This window comes from Hevea brasiliensis, chromosome 11 (genome assembly GCF_030052815.1).
Source record: "Hevea brasiliensis isolate MT/VB/25A 57/8 chromosome 11, ASM3005281v1, whole genome shotgun sequence".
Classification (NCBI taxonomy): Eukaryota; Viridiplantae; Streptophyta; class Magnoliopsida; order Malpighiales; family Euphorbiaceae; genus Hevea; species Hevea brasiliensis.
This window is the reverse complement of record NC_079503.1, coordinates 66,223,177-66,247,066: the sequence shown is the minus strand read 5'-3', so window position 1 is coordinate 66,247,066 and position 23,890 is coordinate 66,223,177. Positions and strand designations below refer to the sequence as shown.

The following is a 23,890-nucleotide window of genomic DNA, read 5'->3' as shown; positions in this document are numbered from 1 at the left end:
AGGTAACCTTGCATTCCCTTCCTCTTTGCCTACTGCTACACATTGGACACTACCTACTGCCGAAATGAAGAAAAATAAGGCAAGGGTTGCAGCCCGACAAATGATTCAAACAAGTGCAGGAATTTCTGGCCTCCCTGTCCACTAATGAGCATAAAATTGCTTTGGACAATGACTTGACGATCCATTTTAGATGCCTTGGTCAAGATAGGGTGCTGTCTATGGATAATTTTCACCATATATTTGGCTTTCCACCTGATGGTCTGTTCAAAATACCTACTAACCAATGGGACTATAATGCGTATGAATTTTGGAAGCGCATTGCACCTTCAGCAGGCAATTTCAAACCAGGACACAGTAAGGCCTCCAAAATTGAGAATCATGCCTTGAGATTGCTTCAGCGCCTAATTGCAAATACAGTTTTAGGCAGAGGATCCAGTGTTGGCACAATGTCACAATATGATCTCTTCTTTTTGTGGTGTGCAAAAACTGGCAGAAAGGCTTCCCCTGGTTATTATTTCTGCCGCCATGTGATTCGCCAGACCACTAGGGGTACTGGTAGTATTGTCTTTGGAGGCTTGGTCACACCTATTGCACATTATTTTGGGTTTAATCCTCAAATGCACAAGTGTCTCGCTCTTCCAATCGGTTTGTTATTTTTGGATGGACCTCATCTAGCCAACCAAAAATTTTGTATCAAAATGAAGCTACCAAGCGATGAGATTCTGCACTAACGGACAAACCACCGGTTCTCCCATCGCCATTAGTTCCTCCTCAAAGATCTCGAGCGACCATTTGTGCAGCCTCCCACACAACCTTCACGCCGAGCTCCACCACCGCTCAACTGCTTCATCAACACCACGGACCATCCATAGCAACTCTTTTGACATTCATGGAGAATCTCGTGATGAGATCTATTCTTTCGGCAAATTACAGAGGTCAATTTTCATACACTACGAGATTTAGCTGACATATATTTTGATCTAAGTGCTGAAATTCAAGATGAATTGAAAGTCGTGGCGAGCTAAGTCGAGAAGATCAAAACAACCCAAGCAACGATTTTGAACATTCTCTCCACAAAGCCCACCACAAGCACCACCACCGTCACAAGATGGCAAGGGCAAAGGACTTCTCATACCCGACTGACCAGCTTTTATTCTCCATTTACATTTCATGTCTTTAATTTCGTTAATTAGTATTTTGAACTTGTTAATATTTTGCTTGTGTTGTTTTTATTTTAACCATTTACTTATTCAGTTTTTTTTAGTTCCTCATAACATACATTTTTCTTTTATATCTTTAGTACAATTGCTCACTTGCTTTGATTTGCTATTTCGGATTTACACTTGATGGCTATATTTTTGCGCTTAACTTCCTATTTCAACTTTTTGAGTTTAATTGATTTAATGGATTCCCATTGCACTGTTTCTTTTGTAATGAGTGCAGCAGCTGTCCAAATTTTATTTAATTAAATTGGCTGCACTTCAATGAGGTAACACTTCTTATCTCAGCTTGTGTCATTTTCAACACAAGTTGTGCTATCGCTTATGCAACAGGGTAATAATTCTTTATGCACATATAGCCAAATTATCCCATTCCTTGCAATCTTTTAACATTGAGGACAATGTTCATTCTGAGTATGGGGGAGAGGGTAAATTTTTTGCAAAAATTATTTTTCCTTGCAAAAATTATTTTTCCTTTTTCATTTGCATATAGTGACATACTCATTCATTACTTCATACTTGTACATATTCACATATATACACTGCATATAGCTTCATATATACTTAGTTAAGCATACTTAGTTACATATAGGTTGACTATTCATTTACACTCATGCATTTCATTCATTCATTTAAAATTTTTGAATTTTTAAACCAGTCTTTGGATTCCATAAGCCACTTATTCAAGCAATCCAACTTGTCTTTAGATGGTTAGTGGAATGAAAGTTCCAGCTGGGTACAAAGTCTTAAGCATTATTCTTTCTCTTACTTAATAGCTGAAAATTAATACATTCATCTAGGTATGCAGATTCTGATTAGTTATTTTGAGTTTTGAGTGTCTGGATAAGCCTTTAAGAAAGAAAATGGTCATTGTCGTCTCACCATTCCTAGAACAAGCATCTTAGATCTTTCAAAGCGAAATTTTTAACTTGCATTTGATAAGAATATGATTTAGGCATTTCTTCATATTTTAAACCTCGCATTTAGCCTTAACCTACCTTAATTTCATTTTAACCCTTGCAAACCCCCTTGAACCTTAATTCCCTAATTTCTTTGGAACCCAAATCATTTACCTAGCCATAAAACCTAAACACTACCACCTATCTATGAGAATAATATTTTAGCAATTAAGTGCATAAAAAAAAAAAAATTTTTTTCGGAGGATTGAAACATCTTGAAAAGTGCTAGAGTAATTGTGAAAAGTTGAAAAGGTCACCAAAATATCCCAAAGGTAATTTTGGGTGTAACATGAAATAGGGACACATACAAAATAAAAAAATATATTATAAAAGTAGTCCCTTTATTGTGTTAGCACTTGAGATTCATTGTGAATTTCTTTCCTCTTGACTTGATAAAAAAAAAAAAAAAAAAAAATGGATGCACTTTGAGTTTCACGATTAATATTATTCTCATATTTTGTTTACCTTATTCCCTTTCTTTGTTAACCACAATTTTACCCTATTAGACCCCATTACAACCCTTAAAAAGACCTAATGATTCTTTGAAAAATGCTCGTTACATTAGTAGAGTTAGATCTTTTATGCTTGCATATGGGTTTGGCAATATAATCTTCCATACATTACTCACCATCTATTTGAGACACATTGGCTATCTATTTCATTTAGGTTTGTTTTGGCACAATTGACTCTTGTAGTTGGTTGGTATTTGTTGCTTGGGTTGATTGGTTAATTCTTAGCTATTCTGTAATAGTTGAGAGTGCTTGCTTCATTCTTTGTGCTTTTGCTGGTGGGAATTTGGAATGTTGGTGGCTAGAGGTAAGTTGGTAGTTTGGATTAGTGAATTTTGTGTTTTCAAAGACTGATTCTATTCCCTTCCAAATGAGTTTTAATGAAATTTTGCTTGAGGACAAGCAAGAGTTTGAGTATGGGGGAATTTGATGCATGCATTTTAGATCATCATTTAGGAGTAATTTTTGCACATAATTTACCCTTATTCATAGCTATTATTTTAGATATTAGTATATATTTAGTCAATTTTACAATTTTCACATTTCTTAGTTTAATTTTTGGAATTTATTTGTTTTGTAGGTTAAATCTGGAGAAATTTGATGTATTTTGATCAGAGTAGCCATTTGGAGGAGATTAAAGAGCATCTTCTGCATCTTTTTCCAGCAGCTGCAGATCACGTTTTCTGCACTTTTGTGCAGCAGAATCTGCTGCAATTTGCTGGGTTTTTCTACCCCTTTTAGCTTACATTTCCATTATTTCTTCATTTCTTCATTTGGGTTTATTTTTAAACAATGATTTGTGAGTAGTTGATTGAGATTCTAGAGATGGGTTTGTAAATATTGTTTGCATGTGATTTTTCCCTAATTTAGCCAAACACATGAGAATTGCAATTTTGAGGGAAATCAATTCTTAAATTTTTGAAACCTTTTTCAAGCATCTCAAAATTGGTTTTCATTAAATCAAACCCTGTTTTCACGGTATTTCAAATCTAACAAAAACCCAATTAATGCTCTAATTGATTTTTGGAAAGTTCCCCTTAATCTTCTTAGCTTATTTCTAACACCAAGAAAATAAAGTTTATTGCAAGATTATCCATCCCCAATATTCACTTTTCAGTCCATCTATTAAGGATTAAAACTTAACTTAATGAGGGCCCATTCATCAAGCAAGGAAATAAGCACACAAGCAATAAATCAAAATATAACAATCTTCATTTAAATGGCTAAATCAGTTCAAAACCACAAAACAAATCAATATTTACAAACCCATCTCTAGAATCTCATTGCACTGTTTCTTTTGCAATGAGTGCAGCAGCTGTCCAAATTTTATTTAATTAAATTGGCTGCACTTCAATGAGGTAACACTTCTTATCTCAGCTTGTGTCACTTTCAACACAAGTTGTGCTATCGCTTATGCAACAGGGTAATAATTTCTCTATGCACATATAGCCAAATTATCCCATTCCTTGCACATTTTTAACATTGAGGACAATGTTCATTCTGAGTATGGGGGAGAGGGTAAATTTTTTGCAAAAATTATTTTTCCTTTTTCATTTGCATATAGTGACACACTCATTACTTCATACTTGTACATATTCACATATATACACTGCATATAGCTTCATATATACTTAGTACTTAGTTGCATATAGGTTGACTATACAAATATACACTCATGCATTTCATTCATTCATTCACAATTTTTGGATTTTTAAACCAGTCTTTGAATTCCATAAGCCACTTATTCAAGCAATCCAACTTGCCTTTAGATGGTTAGTGGAATGAAAGTTCCAGCTGGGTACAAAGTCTTAAGCATTATTCTTTCTCTTACTTAATAGCTGAAAATTAATACATTCATCTAGGTATGCAGATTCTGATTAGTTATTTTGAGTTTTGAGTGTCTGGATAAGCCTTTAAGGAAGAAAATGGTCCTTGTCATCTCACCATTCCTAGAACAAGCATCTTAGATCTTTCAAAGCGAAATTTTTAACTTGCATTTGATAAGAATATGATTTAGGCATTTATTCATATTTTAAACCTCGCATTTAGCCTTAACCTACCTTAATCTCATTTTAACCCTTGCAAACCCCCTTGAACCTTAATTCCCTAATTTCTTTGGAACCCAAATCATTTACCTAGCCATTAAACCTAAACACTACCACCTATCTATGAGAATAGTATTTTAGCAATTAAGTGCATAAAAAAATGATAATATAAAAATAAAAAATAAAAAAAAAAAACTTGGAGGATTGAAACATCTTGAAAAGTGCTAGAGTAATTGTGAAAAGTTGATAAAAAAAAATAAATAAATAAATAGTCACAAAAATATCCCAAAGGTAATTTTGGGTGTGACGTGAAATAGGGACACATACAAAATAAAAAAAATATATTATAAAAGTAGTCCCTTTATTGTGTTAGCACTTAAGATTCATTGTGAATTTCTTTCCTCTTGATAAAAAAAATTAGTATTATAAAAAAAAAAAAAAAAAAAATGGATGCACTTTGAGTTTCATGATTAATATTATTCTCATATTTTGTTTACCTTATTCCCTTTCTTTGTTAACCACAATTTTACCCTATTAGACCCCATTACAACCCTTAAAAAGACCTAATGATTCTTTGAAAAATGCTCGTTACATTAGTAGAGTTAGATCTTTTATGCTTGCATATGGGTTTGGCAATATAATCTTCCATACATTACTCACCATCTATTTGAGACACATTGGCTATCTATTTCATTTAGGTTTGTTTTGGCACAATTGACTCTTGTAGTTGGTTGGTATTTGTTGCTTGGGTTGATTGGTTAATTCTTAGCTATTCGTAATAGTTGAGAGTGCTTGCTTCATTCTTTGTGCTTTTCTTTGGTGGGAATTTGGAATGTTGGTGGCTAGAGGTAAGTTGGTAGTTTGGATTAGTGAATTTTGTGTTTTCAAAGACTGATTCTATTCCCTTCCAAATGAGTTTTAATGAAATTTTGCTTGAGGACAAGCAAGAGTTTGAGTATGGGGGAATTTGATGCATGCATTTTAGATCATCATTTAGGAGTAATTTTTGCACATAATTTACCCTTATTCATAGCTATTATTTTAGATATTAGTATATATTTAGTCAATTTTACAATTTTCACATTTCTTAGTTTAATTTTTGGAATTTATTTGCTTTGTAGGTTAAATCTGGAGAAATTTGATGAATTTTGATCAGAGTAGCCATTTGGAGGAGATTAAAGTCGAATTGCAAAAAATTTTGAAGTTGAGTTAAAAATGGCCGAGAGCGACACAACTCGCAAAGACAACCGAATTAGCTTATGTCGCAGTTGTGTCGATCGTCGATATTCACGCGAGAGCGACACAACCCGCGACACAACCGACTCGCTTATGTCGCTTTTCTCGGAAAATTTTTGACGTGGCATTTCGTTACTCGACCTTTTACCTCACTTTCTCTGGATCCTTCCCCCTTTTACCCATTCTAGAACAGTCCCCTTGCCTATATAAAGTGCCCTTTATCACTTTCTTTCCATAGAGAGCAAGGGAGTCATTTTTAGAAAGATAGAAAGAGGGAAAAGGAGGAGCACTTTCTGCATCTTCTTCCAAAGAAAAGAAGGATCAAGTTTCGCACTTTTCTGCAGAGATCCTCACTGCAAATCACTGGTTTTTCTACCCCATTTAGCTTACATTTACATTACTTCTTCATTTCTTCATTTGGGTTTGTCTTTAAACAATGATTTGTGAGTAGTTTATTGAGATTCTAGAGATGGGTTTGTAAATATTGATTTGTTTTGTGGTTTTGAACTGATTTAGCCATTTAAATGAAGATTGTTATATTTTGATTTATTGCTTGTGTGCTTATTTCCTTGCTTGATGAATGGGCCCTCATTAAGTTAAGTTTTAATCCTTAATAGATGGACTGAAAAGTGAATATTGGGGATGGATAATCTTGCAATAAACTTTATTTTCTTGGTGTTAGAAATAAGCTAAGAAGATTAAGGGGAACTTTCCAAAAATCAATTAGAGCATTAATTGGGTTTTTGTTAGATTTGAAATACCGTGGAAAACAGGGTTTGATTTAATGAAAACCAATTTTGAGTTGCTTGAAAAAGGTTTAATAAATTTAAGAATTGATTTCCCTCAAAATTGCAATTCTCATGTGTTTGGCTAAATTAGGGAAAAATCACATGCAAACAATATTGAAAATCCAATCTCTAGAATCAATTTATTTTTCATTGAAATTAGATATAAATCCTCCAAACCTCATAAATAGCAATTTAAATTTAAATCCAATTTAAATCCAATTTCTATAATCACTTTATTTTTATTTTTATTGAATTTAGATTTAATTCCTCTCAATTTCATAAATAGATATTTCAAATTAATTTTTGGGTAATCTAGTTTAATTAATTTTAGTTAATTGATTGATCTAGTTTTAATTCCTCAAATACCAATTTTAATTCCAAATTTCATTTTACATCTTTAATTTTTGTCTTAATTTTAATTTTTAGATTTTATTTTTAATATCTTTTAATTTTTGTCATTCTAATTTGCTTATACTTTTATTTCCAATTTAAGCACAATTCCCTGTGGGATCGATATCAATTTTTAAAACTATACTACTGTGACCCGTGCACTTGCGGACACACCGTATCAATAAAGTAGTTTGAGTATGGGGGAATTGCTAAGTAAACAGTTCAAGAAAAACAACACAAACAAAATATTAACTAAATAAGTTCAAAATACTAATTAATTAAGCAACGAAATTAAAGACATGAAATGTTTTTTTTTTTTTTATTTTTTTTTATGCTCATTTGCTTGCAATGAATTGCATCCCATCTGCATAAGGAAATTAGAACAATGTTAAACTCTGAATAAGGAGTATAGTTGATACGGCGCCTGGGAACAACCTGCGACATGAGCTAATTCGGTTGTGCTGCAGGTTGTGTCGCTCTCGGCCATTTTTTTTTTTTTTTTTTTTTTCAACTTCAAAATTTTTGCAATTCGATTTTAATCTCCTCCAAATGGCTACTCTGATCAAAATACATCAAATTTCTCCAGATTTAACCTACAAAACAAATAAATTCCAAAAATTAAACTAAGAAATGTGAAAATTGTAAAATTGACTAAATATATACTAATATCTAAAATAATAGCTATGAATAAGGGTAAATTATGTGCAAAAATTACTCCTAAATGATGATCTAAAATGCATGCATCAAATTCCCCCATACTCAAACTATTGCTTGTCCTCAAGCAAAATTTCATTAAAACTCATTTGGAAGGGAATAGAATCAGTCTTTGAAAACTCAAAAATTCACTAATCCAAACTACCAACTTACCTCTAGCCACCAACATTCCAAATTCCCACCAGCAAAAGCACAAAGAATGAAGCAAGCACTCTCAACTATTACAGAATAGCTAAGAATTAACCAATCAACCCAAGCAACAAATACCAACCAACTACAAGTTTAACATGACTCCCTTGGACATGCATGGCTATTCTGTTAGCACACAACGGCGCCGTATGCAAAAACTAACCAGGGTGTGTCCGCAAGTGCACGGGTCACAGTAGTATAGTTTTAAAAATTGATATCGATCCCACAGGGAATTGTGCTTAAATTGGAAATAAAAGTATAAGCAAATTAGAATGACAAAAATTAAAAGATATTAAAAATAAAATCTAAAAATTAAAATTAAGACAAAAATTAAAGATGTAAAATGAAATTTGGAATTAAAATTGGTATTTGAGGAATTAAAACTAGATCAATCAATTAACTAAAATTAATTAAACTAGATTACCCAAAAATTAATTTGAAATATCTATTTATGAAATTGAGAGGAATTAAATCTAAATTCAATAAAAATAAAAATAAAGTGATTATAGAAATTGGATTTAAATTGGATTTAAATTTAAATTGCTATTTATGAGGTTTGGAGGATTTATATCTAATTTCAATGAAAAATAAATTGATTCTAGAGATTGGATTTTCAATATTGTTTGCATGTGATTTTTCCCTAATTTAGTCAAACACATGAGAATTGCAATTTTGAGGGAAATCAATTCTTAAACTTTTGAAACCTTTTTCAAGCATCTCAAAATTGGTTTTCATTAAATCAAACCCTGTTTTCACGGTATTTCAAATCTAACAAAAACCCAATTAATGCTCTAATTGATTTTTGGAAAGTTCCCCTTAATCTTCTTAGCTTATTTCTAACACCAAGAAAATAAAGTTTATTGCAAGATTATCCATCCCCAATATTCACTTTTCAGTCCATCTATTAAGGATTAAAACTTAACTTAATGAGGGCCCATTCATCAAGCAAGGAAATAAGCACACAAGCAATAAATCAAAATATAACAATCTTCATTTAAATGGCTAAATCAGTTCAAAACCACAAAACAAATCAATATTTACAAACCCATCTCTAGAATCTCAATCAACTACTCACAAATCATTGTTTAAAAATAAACCCAAATGAAGAAATGAAGAAATAATGGAAATGTAAGCTAAAAGGGGTAGAAAAACCCAAAGAAATTGCAAGAGATTCACTGCACAAAAGTGCAAAAAACGTGATCTGCAGCTGCTGGAAAAAGATGCAGAAGATGCTCCTCCTTTTCCCTCTTTCTATCTTTCTAAAAATGACTCCCTTGCTCTCTATGGAAAGAAAGTGATAAAGGGCACTTTATATAGGCAAGGGGACTGTTCTAGAATGGGTAAAAGGGGGAAGGATCCAGAGAAAGTGAGGTAAAAGGCTGAGTAACGGAAATGCCACGTCAAAAATTTTCCAAGAAACGACATAAGCCGAGTCAGTTGTGTCGCGGGTTGTGTCGCTCTCGGCGTGAATATCTGACGATCGACACAACCTGCGACATAAGCTAATTCGGTTGTGCTGCAGGTTGTGTCGCTCTCGGCCATTTTTAACTCAACTTCAAAATTTTTTGCAATTCGACTTTAATCTCCTCCAAATGGCTACTCTGATCAAAATTCATCAAATTTCTCCAGATTTAACCTACAAAGCAAATAAATTCCAAAAATTAAACTAAGAAATGTGAAAATTGTAAAATTGACTAAATATATACTAATATCTAAAATAATAGCTATGAATAAGGGTAAATTATGTGCAAAAATTACTCCTAAATGATGATCTAAAATGCATGCATCAAATTCCCCCATACTCAAACTCTTGCTTGTCCTCAAGCAAAATTTCATTAAAACTCATTTGGAAGGGAATAGAATCAGTCTTTGAAAACACAAAATTCACTAATCCAAACTACCAACTTACCTCTAGCCACCAACATTCCAAATTCCCACCAAAGAAAAGCACAAAGAATGAAGCAAGCACTCTCAACTATTACAGAATAGCTAAGAATTAACCAATCAACCCAAGCAACAAATACCAACCAACTACAAGAGTCAATTGTGCCAAAACAAACCTAAATGAAATAGATAGCCAATGTGTCTCAAATAGATGGTGAGTAATGTATGGAAGATTATATTGCCAAACCCATATGCAAGCATAAAAGATCTAACTCTACTAATGTAACGAGCATTTTTCAAAGAATCATTAGGTCTTTTTAAGGGTTGTAATGGGGTCTAATAGGGTAAAATTGTGGTTAACAAAGAAAGGGAATAAGGTAAACAAAATATGAGAATAATATTAATCATGAAACTCAAAGTGCATCCATTTTTTTTTTTTTTTTTTTTTATAATACTAATTTTTTTTATCAAGAGGAAAGAAATTCACAATGAATCTTAAGTGCTAACACAATAAAGGGACTACTTTTATAATATATATTTTTTTATTTTGTATGTGTCCCTATTTCACGTCACACCCAAAATTACCTTTGGGATATTTTTGTGACTATTTATTTATTTATTTTTTTTTATCAACTTTTCACAATTACTCTAGCACTTTTCAAGATGTTTCAATCCTCCAAGTTTTTTTTTTTTTTATTTTTATATTATCATTTTTTTATGCACTTAATTGCTAAAATACTATTCTCATAGATAGGTGGTAGTGTTTAGGTTTAATGGCTAGGTAAATGATTTGGGTTCCAAAGAAGTTAGGGAATTAAGGTTCAAGGGGGTTTGCAAGGGTTAAAATGAGATTAAGGTAGGTTAAGGCTAAATGCGAGGTTTAAAATATGAATAAATGCCTAAATCTTATTCTTATCAAATGCAAGTTAAAAATTTCGCTTTGAAAGATCTAAGATGCTTGTTCTAGGAATGGTGAGACGACAAGGACCATTTTCTTCCTTAAAGGCTTATCCAGACACTCAAAACTCAAAATAACTAATCAGAATCTGGATACCTAGATGAATGTATTAATTTTCAGCTATTAAGTAAGAGAAAGAATAATGCTTAAGACTTTGTACCCAGCTGGAACTTTCATTCCACTAACCATCTAAAGGCAAGTTGGATTGCTTGAATAAGTGGCTTATGGAATTCAAAGACTGGTTTAAAAATCCAAAAATTGTGAATGAATGAATGAAATGCATGAGTGTATAAATGTATAGTCAACCTATATGCAACTAAGTACTAAGTATATATGAAGCTATATGCAGTGTATATATGTGAATATGTACAAGTATGAAGTAATGAGTGTGTCACTATATGCAAATGAAAAAGGAAAAATAATTTTTGCAAAAAATTTACCCTCTCCCCCATACTCAGAATGAACATTGTCCTCAATGTTAAAAATGTGCAAGGAATGGGATAATTTGGCTATATGTGCATAGAGAAATTATTACCCTGTTGCATAAGCGATAGCACAACTTGTGTTGAAAGTGACACAAGCTGAGATAAGAAGTGTTACCTCATTGAAGTGCAGCCAATTTAATTAAATAAAATTTGGACAGCTGCTGCACTCATTGCAAAAGAAACAGTGCAATGGAAGCCATTAAATCAATTAAACTCAAAAAGTTGAAATAGAGAGTTAAGCTCAAAAATATAGCCATCTAGTGTAAATTCAAAATAGCAAATCAAAGCAAGTGAGCAATTGTACTAAAGATATAAAAGAAAAATGTACGTTATGAGGAACAAAAAAAAAAACTGAATAAGTAAACAGTTCAAGAAAAACAACACAAACAAAATATTAACTAAATAAGTTCAAAATACTAATTAATTAAGCAACGAAATTAAAGACATGAAATGTTTTTTTTTTTTTTTATTTTTTTTTATGCTCATTTGCTTGCAATGAATTGCATCCCATCTGCATAAGGAAATTAGAACAATGTTAAACTCTGAATAAGGAGTATAGAAAAAAAAAAAAAAAACTTAAAACAAATGAAAGAAAAATTGGGAGTTATGCACAAAAATGCTAAGTTTAGGTCTTTAGCTTGACCATACTCACTCAAGATGTTATGGAGAATGAGAGAGATAGCAAGTTGCTATCTTCTCGATTGGCTCACCAACTGAATAGTGCCTCAACCTTTGCCCATTTACCTTGAAATTACCAGATTTTTCACCAAAAATTTCAACAGCACCATGGGGGAAAACTTTCACAATTTTAAATGGGCCGGACCACCTTGATTTTAATTTTCCTGGAAAAAATTTCAACCTTGAATTGAATAAGAGAACCAAATCTCCTTCTTTAAAGTCCTTTTTCTTGATATGCTTATCATGCCATTTTTTAGTTCTTTCTTTATAGATCCTAGCATTTTCATAAGCATCAAGTCTCAATTCTTCTAATTCATCAAGTTGCAAAAGTCTTTTGTGTCCAGCAGCTTGTAAATCAAAATTAATTGTTCTAATGGCCCAATAAGCTTTATGTTCTAACTCTACGGGCAAGTGGCATGATTTCCCAAAAACTAACCTATAAGGTGTAGTTCCTATGGGGGTTTTAAATGCTGTTATATATGCCCAAAGAGTGTCATCTAATTTAAGGGACCAATCTTTTCTGGACTTATTGACAGTTTTCTCCAAGATTTGCTTGATTTCTCTATTTGTGATTTCTACTTGGCCATTTGTTTGAGGATGATATGGTGTGGCAATTCTATGCTTTACCCCATATTTTCTCATCAATTTTTCAAATTGGTGGTTACAAAAATGGCTACCACCATCACTGATTATAGCACGTGGGGCACCAAACCTGGTCAAAACAAATTTTTTCAGAAATTTCACCACAACTTTTGCATCATTGGTAGGTGTAGCAATAGCTTCTACCCATTTAGATACATAGTCCACCCCTACCAAGATATATTTATTCCCATAAGAAGATGGAAATGGCCCCATGAAATCAATTCCCCACACATCAAATAGTTCAACTTCTAATATGGACTGTTGGGGCATCTCATCTCTTTTGGAAATGTTGCCTACCCTTTGGCACCTATCACACTTGCTTACAAAGTCTCTCACATGTTTAAACATATTAGGCCAATAGAAACCTGATGTCAAGACTTTTTCAACAGTTTTTGAGACACTAAAATGACCACCATATTCAGAAGAATGACAATGGTAAATAACATCATGCATTTCTTCCTCTGGTATACATCTTCTAATTATTCCATCATTGCATCTCCTAAACAAAAGAGGTTCTTCCCAAGAATAAAATTTAACATCATGCAAGAATCTTTTCTTTTGCTGCCAAGATAAATCAGGTGGCAAGACACCACAAGACAAGAAATTCACAATATCAGCAAACCATGGAAGTGCAGAATTCAACACATACAATTGCTCATTCATGAAAAACTCATCAATTGGCACAATTTCATCATCTTTATTTTCAGTTTTCATCCTAGAAAGGTGATCAGCCACCACATTCTCAACACCCTTTTTATCTCTTATTTCCAAATCAAATTCTTGAAGTAACAATATCCATCTAATCAACCTAGATTTAGCTTCTTTCTTGCTCATTAAATACTTTATTGCTGCATGATCAGTGAAAACAATTACCTTTGAGTTGACCAAATAAGAACGAAATTTATTGAGTGCAAATACTACCGCAAGGAACTCCTTTTCAGTTGTGGCATAATTAACTTGAGCTTCATCAAGGGTTCGGCTTGCATAGTAAATGGCATAAGGTTTTCTATCTTTTGGCCAGGGCGGCTCAACAACAAACTCGACTTGCATCACACATGATTTGAATGGCAAAGTCCAATCTGGGGGTTGCATGATAGGAGCTGTTGTTAATGCCGTCTTTAACCTGCAAAAAGCAACCATACAATCTTGATTAAAATCAAATTTAACATCATGATTCAAAAGATTTGTTAAGGGTTTAGCAAGTTCAGAAAAATCCTGAATAAATCGCCGGTAAAACCCAGCATGTCCAAGAAAACTCCGCACTCCTTTGACAGTGGTTGGAGGGGGCATTTTTTCAATAATTTCTATTTTAGCTCTATCCACTTCAATTCCCCTATTTGAGATTAAATGCCCTAAAACGATCCCCTCTTGGACCATAAAGTGGCATTTCTCCCAATTCAACACCAAATCATTATCAGCACATCTCTGCAAAATTTTAGACAAATTAGTCAAGCATGAATCAAAATTAGTGCCATATACTGAAAAGTCATCCATGAAGACCTCCATAATTTCTTCAATAAAATCAGAAAAAATGGCCATCATGCATCTTTGAAATGTGCCAGGCGCATTACACAATCCGAATGGCATCTTCGATAGGCAAAGGTGCCATAGGGACAGGTAAAGGTAGTTTTTTCTTGGTCATCAGGATGGATTGGAATTTGAAAGAAACCAGAATATCCATAAAAGAAAGAATGCTTGGCTAATCTCTCTAACATTTGATCCATAAAAGGAAGGGGAAAATGGTCTTTTCTTGTGGCATTGTTCAACTTCCTATAGTCTATGCACATTCTCCAACTCATATGATTCTAGTGGGTATCAATTCATTATTTTCATTTTTAACAACTGTCACCCCACCTTTTTTTGGTACAACATGCACAGGACTAACCCACTCACTGTCAGAAATAGGGTAAATAATTCCAGCAGCTAGTAATTTTAGGATTTCCTTTTTCACAACATCCTTCATTGTAGGATTTAATCTTCTTTGATGTTCAATGGAAGGTTTACTATTTGGCTCTAGGAAAATCCTATGCATACAAACTGTTGGACTAATTCCCTTTATATCATCAATTGCATAACCCAAAACTCTTCTATATTTTCTCAAAACTCTCAACAATTTGTCAATCTCAATATCAGTCAAACATGCATTAATTATAACAGGATATGTTTCATTTGGTCCAAGAAAAGCATACCTGAGGTTGGAAGGAAGAGGTTTAAGATCTACCTTTGGGGCATCCTCTACCTTTAATGATGGTGGTTTGATCTCCAAATTTTGCACTCCTTCAAGTTGAAAAATTGTGGCTTCAGGATGTGGTGGAGAGCTTTCCAAGTATTGCGCAAAAATAGCCATGTTGTGATTATCATCATCAATGCTCCCACCATGGACTAAGCAATTTTCAAGTGGGTCTTGTGGATAGCTTTTTCTGAAATGCTCTTGAACAATCTCATCAATAATGTCTACCCGCAAACAAGACTCAACTTCTTCATGTTTCCTTTTCATGGCTGGATTGATGTTGAATATCATTTGATCATCTCCCACTCTAAGTGTCAATTGCTCACCCTTTACATCAATTAATGCACCAATTTGTTGCCAAAAAGGGTCTTCCCAATAAGATAGGAACTTTTGTGTCTTCTTCCATATCTAAAATGACAAAATCCACCGGAATGTAGAATTTCCCAACCTTGATAGGCACATTTTCAAGAATCCCTTCCGGATACTTAATTGAACGGTCAGCCAATGAAAGATACATGTTTGTGGGCTTCAACTCTCCCATATTCAACTTCTCATATATTGAAAGAGGCATTAGGCTGACGCTAGCTCCAAGGTCACATAAAGCATTTGCCACACAATTATCACCAATATGACAAGGAATGGAAAACACACCCGGATCTTTGAGTTTGGGAGGTAACTTTTTCTGAATTATAGCACTGCATTGCTCTCCCAAATTGATGGTGTCATAATCTTCTAGTCTTCTCTTGTTGGAAAGAATCTCCTTCAAAAACTTGGCATAACTTGGCATTTGGGATAGTGCCTCAGTGAATGGCACATTGATATACAACTTCTTTAGCACTTCAAGGAATTTGCCAAATTGTTTGTCTAGCTTATGCTTGATGAATCTTTGAGGGTAGGGAAGGGTGGGTTTGTAAGGTTCAGGTGGGATGTATGGTTTCTCTCCCTCATCTTGCTCACTTTTGCTTTCTTCTTCTTTTTCATTTTTCTTGCTCTCAACTGAATTTTCTTCTTTTGTGCTCTCTTTTTCTTCTCTCTTGTTTTCACTCTCTTGACCAACTTTTTTACCACTTCTCAAGGTTACAAACTTACATTGTTCATGAGGGTTTTGTGGTTGGCTAGGTAGTTTCCCATAGGAATTGCTTCCTGATGAGCTTGCTTGTTGCGCCAATTGAGTCTCCAACATGCGGTTGTGGACTTGTAATTGATCCATGGTTTGTCTCATGTGTTGCATTTCTTCCTCCAATTTGCTATTCATCTTGCTTTGTTCAGCAAAAAATTTCTCCATCATGTTCTCCAAAGATGGCTTCGGTTCATGGGATGGAAGGGATTGTTGTGCTCTTGCTTGATATCCAGGTGGTGGCTGCCTTGTGGGCTGAAATTGAGGCTGAAATTGAGGCCTATTTTGCTGCATAAACTGCTGGTTATGAGCATGATTTGAGCTTTGGCCTTGTTGAGCAAAAGTTGCTTGTGGTCTCCATGTTGAGTTGTTCACATTAGAATAAGCATTTCCCATAGGTTTCTGTTGATAACCTCCTGCATAAGCAGCTTGTTCTTGCAAATAATCATCACTATAAGAAGAATAATCAACTCCACAACTTTGAGTTCCATTTGTGAAGGCAACTTGTTGCATAGTTGTAGGAGTTGAGGTTGTTGCCTTTGTGCAAAAATCACTAAGAAGCTGAGTCAACTGATCAAATTTTGCATTCATGTAGTTAACTGAGTCAAGTTCATAGATCCCAGCTTTCTTTGGCTCAAGTGCTCTAGGATTTCCCCATAAATGGGTATTATGAGCAATCTTCTCTAATAGATCATAGCATTCTTCACTTGTCATTCTCATGAAATCTCCTCCTGCTTGTGAATCAATTGTGTTTCTTATGGCTGGAGTAACTCTGGTGTAGAAATTTTGAACAATCATCCATTTCGGTATTTCATGATGAGGACATTGCCTTTCAAGCTCCTTAAATCTCATCCAAGATTCATACAAACTTTCATCATCTCTTGGTTTAAAAGCTACCATCAAATTCCTCAAATGAGTGGTTTTCCCAGGTGGGAAAAATTGAGATAGAAAAGCTTGAGATAACTGCTCCCAAGTAGCTATAATAGCTTGTGGGAGTGAGTCATACCACTCCAATGCTGAATCCCGAAGAGAGAATGGAAATAAAGTGAGTCGAATCACTTCATCAGAAACTCCAGGTTGTCTTTGTGTACCACATATCATCAAAAATTTCTTCAAATGAGAATGAGGATTTTCAAGTGGGCTACCTCCAAATTGTGAATTCTGAACCATTTGAATAAATTCAAATTGATTAGCTCCAATAATAGGTCTGTTATCTCTCACATCAGTACATCTAGGAAAAGCATAGTCTAACATGGATCTTCTTTGAGGATCATTTTGATTAATAACCACATTTTGCCCGTTTTGCTCGTTTCCTCCATTATCTCCACCAATAGCTCTATTTTGATTCTCCATATTTTCGATTGTCTCCTCTTGCTCAAATATTTGTTGTTCTTCTTTTTCTGCTTCTTTTCTTCTCTTGTATTCCTTTTTGTTGGCTCGACAGAATTTTTCAATTTCTGGGTTGAACAACAATTCGGTGTCACTTGTGCTTTTCGATCGTCTCATAAACAAGAAAAGTACCTGAAAAACACAAGGAACAATAGTGAAAATAAAAGAAAATAAAAATTCTAATTAGCTTAAAACAATTAAAATCCAACTTAAAAACAAACAATTCCCCGGCAACGGCGCCAAAAACTTGATAGGGTGTGTCCGCAAGTGCACGGGTCACAGTAGTATAGTTTTAAAAATTGATATCGATCCCACAGGGAATTGTGCTTAAATTGGAAATAAAAGTATAAGCAAATTAGAATGACAAAAATTAAAAGATATTAAAAATAAAATCTAAAAATTAAAATTAAGACAAAAATTAAAGATGTAAAATGAAATTTGGAATTAAAATTGGTATTTGAGGAATTAAAACTAGATCAATCAATTAACTAAAATTAATTAAACTAGATTACCCAAAAATTAATTTGAAATATCTATTTATGAAATTGAGAGGAATTAAATCTAAATTCAATAAAAATAAAAATAAAGTGATTATAGAAATTGGATTTAAATTGGATTTAAATTTAAATTGCTATTTATGAGGTTTGGAGGATTTATATCTAATTTCAATGAAAAATAAATTGATTCTAGAGATTGGATTTTCAATATTGTTTGCATGTGATTTTTCCCTAATTTAGCCAAACACATGAGAATTGCAATTTTGAGGGAAATCAATTCTTAAATTTTTGAAACCTTTTTCAAGCATCTCAAAATTGGTTTTCATTAAATCAAACCCTGTTTTCACGGTATTTCAAATCTAACAAAATCCCAATTAATGCTCTAATTGATTTTTGGAAAGTTCCCCTTAATCTTCTTAGCTTATTTCTAACACCAAGAAAATAAAGTTTATTGCAAGATTATCCATCCCCAATATTCACTTTTCAGTCCATCTATTAAGGATTAAAACTTAACTTAATGAGGGCCCATTCATCAAGCAAGGAAATAAGCACACAAGCAATAAATCAAAATATAACAATCTTCATTTAAATGGCTAAATCAGTTCAAAACCACAAAACAAATCAATATTTACAAACCCATCTCTAGAATCTCAATCAACTACTCACAAATCATTGTTTAAAAATAAACCCAAATGAAGAAATGAAGAAATAATGGAAATGTAAGCTAAAAGGGGTAGAAAAACCCAGCAAATTGCAGCAGATTCTGCTGCACAAAAGTGCAAAAAACGTGATCTGCATTCTTTGGAAAAGATGCTGAAGATGCTCCTCCTTTTCCCTCTTTCTATCTTTCTAAAAATGACTCCCTTGCTCTCTATGGAAAGAAAGTGATAAAGGGCACTTTATATAGGCAAGGGGACTGTTCTAGAATGGGTAAAAGGGGGAAGGATCCAGAGAAAGTGAGGTAAAAAGGCTGGAGTAACGGAAATGCCACGTCAAAAATTTTCGATAAAAGCGACATAAGCCGAGTCAGTTGTGTCGCGGGTTGTGTCGCTCTCGGCGTGAATATCTGACGATCGACACAACCTGCGACATAAGCTAATTCGGTTGTGCTGCAGGTTGTGTCGCTCTCGGCCATTTTTAACTCAACTTCAAAATTTTTTGCAATTCGACTTTAATCTCCTCCAAATGGCTACTCTGATCAAAATTCATCAAATTTCTCAGTTTAACCTACAAAGCAAATAAATTCCAAAAATTAAACTAAGAAATGTGAAAATTGTAAAATTGACTAAATATATACTAATATCTAAAATAATAGCTATGAATAAGGGTAAATTATGTGCAAAAATTACTCCTAAATGATGATCTAAAATGCATGCATCAAATTCCCCCATACTCAAACTCTTGCTTGTCCTCAAGCAAAATTTCATTAAAACTCATTTGGAAGGGAATAGAATCAGTCTTTGAAAACACAAAATTCACTAATCCAAACTACCAACTTACCTCTAGCCACCAACATTCCAAATTCCCACCAGCAAAAGCACAAAGAATGAAGCAAGCACTCTCAACTATTACAGAATAGCTAAGAATTAACCAATCAACCCAAGCAACAAATACCAACCAACTACAAGAGTCAATTGTGCCAAAACAAACCTAAATGAAATAGATAGCCAATGTGTCTCAAATAGATGGTGAGTAATGTATGGAAGATTATATTGCCAAACCCATATGCAAGCATAAAAGATCTAACTCTACTAATGTAACGAGCATTTTTCAAAGAATCATTAGGTCTTTTTAAGGGTTGTAATGGGGTCTAATAGGGTAAAATTGTGGTTAACAAAGAAAGGGAATAAGGTAAACAAAATATGAGAATAATATTAATCATGAAACTCAAAGTGCATCCATTTTTTTTTTTTTTTTTTATAATACTAATTTTTTTTATCAAGAGGAAAGAAATTCACAATGAATCTTAAGTGCTAACACAATAAAGGGACTACTTTTATAATATATATTTTTTTATTTTGTATGTGTCCCTATTTCACGTCACACCCAAAATTACCTTTGGGATATTTTTGTGACTATTTATTTATTTATTTTTTTTTATCAACTTTTCACAATTACTCTAGCACTTTTCAAGATGTTTCAATCCTCCAAGTTTTTTTTTTTATTTTTATTTTTATTTTTATTTTTATATTATCATTTTTTTATGCACTTAATTGCTAAAATACTATTCTCATAGATAGGTGGTAGTGTTTAGGTTTAATGGCTAGGTAAATGATTTGGGTTCCAAAGAAATTAGGGAATTAAGGTTCAAGGGGGTTTGCAAGGGTTAAAATGAGATTAAGGTAGGTTAAGGCTAAATGCGAGGTTTAAAATATGAATAAATGCCTAAATCATATTCTTATCAAATGCAAGTTAAAAATTTCGCTTTGAAAGATCTAAGATGCTTGTTCTAGGAATGGTGAGACGACAAGGACCATTTTCTTCCTTAAAGGCTTATCCAGACACTCAAAACTCAAAATAACTAATCAGAATCTGCATACCTAGATGAATGTATTAATTTTCAGCTATTAAGTAAGAGAAAGAATAATGCTTAAGACTTTGTACCAGTGGAACTATCATTCCACTAACCATCTAAAGGCAAGTTGGATTGCTTGAATAAGTGGCTTATGGAATTCAAAGACTGGTTTAAAAATCCAAAAATTGTGAATGAATGAATGAAATGCATGAGTGTATAAATGTATAGTCAACCTATATGCAACTAAGTACTAAGTATATATGAAGCTATATGCAGTGTATATATGTGAATATGTACAAGTATGAAGTAATGAGTGTGTCACTATATGCAAATGAAAAAGGAAAAATAATTTTTGCAAAAAATTTACCCTCTCCCCCATACTCAGAATGAACATTGTCCTCAATGTTAAAAATGTGCAAGGAATGGGATAATTTGGCTATATGTGCATAGAGAAATTATTACCCTGTTGCATAAGCGATAGCACAACTTGTGTTGAAAGTGACACAAGCTGAGATAAGAAGTGTTACCTCATTGAAGTGCAGCCAATTTAATTAAATAAAATTTGGACAGCTGCTGCACTCATTGCAAAAGAAACAGTGCAATGGAAGCCATTAAATCAATTAAACTCAAAAAGTTGAAATAGAGAGTTAAGCTCAAAAATATAGCCATCTAGTGTAAATTCGAAATAGCAAATCAAAGCAAGTGAGCAATTGTACTGAAGATATAAAAGAAAAATGTACGTTATGAGGAACTAAAAAAAAAAAACTGAATAAGTAAACAGTTCAAGAAAAACAACACAAACAAAATATTAACTAAATAAGTTCAAAATACTAATTAATTAAGCAACGAAATTAAAGACATGAAATGTTTTTTTTTTTTTTTTTTTTTTTTTATGCTCATTTGCTTGCAATGAATTGCATCCCATCTGCATAAGGAAATTAGAACAATGTTAAACTCTGAACAAACCCGTCAGATATTCACGCCGAGAGCGACACAACCCGCGATACAACTGACTCGGCTTATGTCGTTTTTACTGGAAAATTTTTGACGTGGCATTTCCGTTACTCCAGCCTTTTTACCTCACTTTCTCTGGATCCTTCCCCCTTTTACCCATTCTAGAACAGTCCCCTTGCCTATATAAAGTGCCCTTTATCACTTTCTTTTCATAGAGAGCAAGGGAGTCATTTTTAGAAAGATAGAAAGAGGGAAAGGGAGGAGCATCTTCTGCATCTTTTTCCAAAGAATGCAGATCACGTTTTACGCACTTTTGTGCAGTGAGAATCTCTGCAATTTCTGGGATTTTCTACCCATTTTAGCTTACATTTCCATTATTTCTTCATTTCTTCATTTGGGTTTATTTTTAAACAATGATTTGTGAGTAGTTGATTGAGATTCTAGAGATGGGTTTGTAAATATTGATTTGTTTTGTGGTTTTGAACTGATTTAGCCATTTAAATGAAGATTGTTATATTTTGATTTATTGCTTGTGTGCTTATTTCCTTGCTTGATGAATGGGCCCTCATTAAGTTAAGTTTTAATCCTTAATAGATGGACTGAAAAGTGAATATTGGGGATGGATAATCTTGCAATAAACTTTATTTTCTTGGTGTTAGAAATAAGCTAAGAAGATTAAGGGGAACTTTCCCAAAATCATTTTGAGCAGTATTTGGGTGTGTGTTGGATTTGAAATACCGTGAAAACAGGTTTGATTTAATGAAAACCAATTTTGAGATGCTTGAAAAAGGTTTCAAAAATTTAAGAATTGATTTCCCTCAAAATTGCAATTCTCATGTGTTTGGCTAAATTAGGGAAAAATCACATGCAAACAATATTGAAAATCCAATCTCTAGAATCAATTTATTTTTCATTGAAATTAGATATAAATCCTCCAAACCTCATAAATAGCAATTTAAATTTAAATCCAATTTAAATCTAATTTCTATAATCACTTTATTTTTATTTTTATTGAATTTAGATTTAATTCCTCTCAATTTCATAAATAGATATTTCAAATTAATTTTTGGGTAATCTAGTTTAATTAATTTTAGTTAATTGATTGATCTAGTTTTAATTCCTCAAATACCAATTTTAATTCCAAATTTCATTTTACATCTTTAATTTTTGTCTTAATTTTAATTTTTAGATTTTATTTTTAATATCTATTAATTTTTGTCATTCTAATTTGCTTATACTTTTATTTCCAATTTAAGCACAATTCCCTGTGGGATCGATATCAATTTTTAAAACTATACTACTGTGACCCGTGCACTTGCGGACACACCGTATCAAGTTTTTGGCGCCGTTGCCGGGGAATTGTTTGTTTTAAGTTGGATTTTAATTGTTTTAAGCTAATTAGAATTTTTATTTTCTTTTATTTTCACTATTGTTCCTTGTGTTTTTCAGGTACTTTTCTTGTTTATGAGACGATCGAAAAGCACAAGTGACACCGAATTGTTGTTCAATCCTGAAATTGAAAAATTCTGTCGAGCCAACAAAAAGGAATACAAGAGAAGAAAAGAAGCAGAAAAAGAAGAACAACAAATATTTGAGCAAGAGGAGACAATCGAAAATATGGAGAATCAAAATAGAGCTATTGGTGGAGATAATGGAGGAAACGAGCAAAACGGGCAAAATGTGGTTATTAATCAAAATGATCCTCAAAGAAGATCCATGTTAGACTATGCTTTTCCTAGATGTACTGATGTGAGAGATAACAGACCTATTATTGGAGCTAATCAATTTGAATTAAAAACTGGTCTTATTCAAATGGTTCAGAATTCACAATTTGGAGGTAGCCCACTTGAAAATCCTCATTCTCATTTGAAGAAATTTTTGATGATATGTGGTACACAAAGACAACCTGGAGTTTCTGATGAAGTGATTCGACTCACTTTATTTCCATTCTCTCTTCGGGATTCAGCATTGGAGTGGTATGACTCACTCCCACAAGCTATTATAGCTACTTGGGAGCAGTTATCTCAAGCTTTTCTATCTCAATTTTTCCCACCTGGGAAAACTACTCATTTGAGGAATTTGATGGTAGCTTTTAAACCAAGAGATGATGAAACTTTGTATGAATCTTGGATGAGATTTAAGGAGCTTGAAAGGCAATGTCCTCATCATGAAATACCGAAATGGATGATTGTTCAGAATTTCTACACCAGAGTTACTCCAGCCATAAGAAACACAATTGATTCACAAGCAGGAGGAGATTTCATGAGAATGACAAGTGAAGAATGCTATGATCTATTAGAGAAGATTGCTCATAATACCCATTTATGGGGAAATCCTAGAGCACTTGAGCCAAAGAAAGCTGGGATCTATGAACTTGACTCAGTTAACTACATGAATGCAAAATTTGATCAGTTGACTCAGCTTCTTAGTGATTTTTGCACAAAGGCAACAACCTCAACTCCTACAACTATGCAACAAGTTGCCTTCACAA

General features: G+C 33.2%; 2 non-coding genes across 2 annotated transcripts; one reads left to right on the top strand and one right to left on the bottom strand.

Annotated features, from left to right (window-relative positions):
• The first annotated feature begins 16,852 nt into the window (after positions 1 to 16,852).
• LOC131170813 (small nucleolar RNA R71) lies at positions 16,853 to 16,959 on the top strand. The gene has a single exon (XR_009141580.1). It is a non-coding gene; the product is annotated as a small nucleolar RNA R71 (small nucleolar RNA).
• A 6,507-nt stretch (positions 16,960 to 23,466) lies between these two features.
• Positions 23,467 to 23,573, bottom strand: LOC131170849 (small nucleolar RNA R71). The gene has a single exon (XR_009141614.1). It is a non-coding gene; the product is annotated as a small nucleolar RNA R71 (small nucleolar RNA).
• Between the last annotated feature and the right edge of the window lie 317 nt (positions 23,574 to 23,890).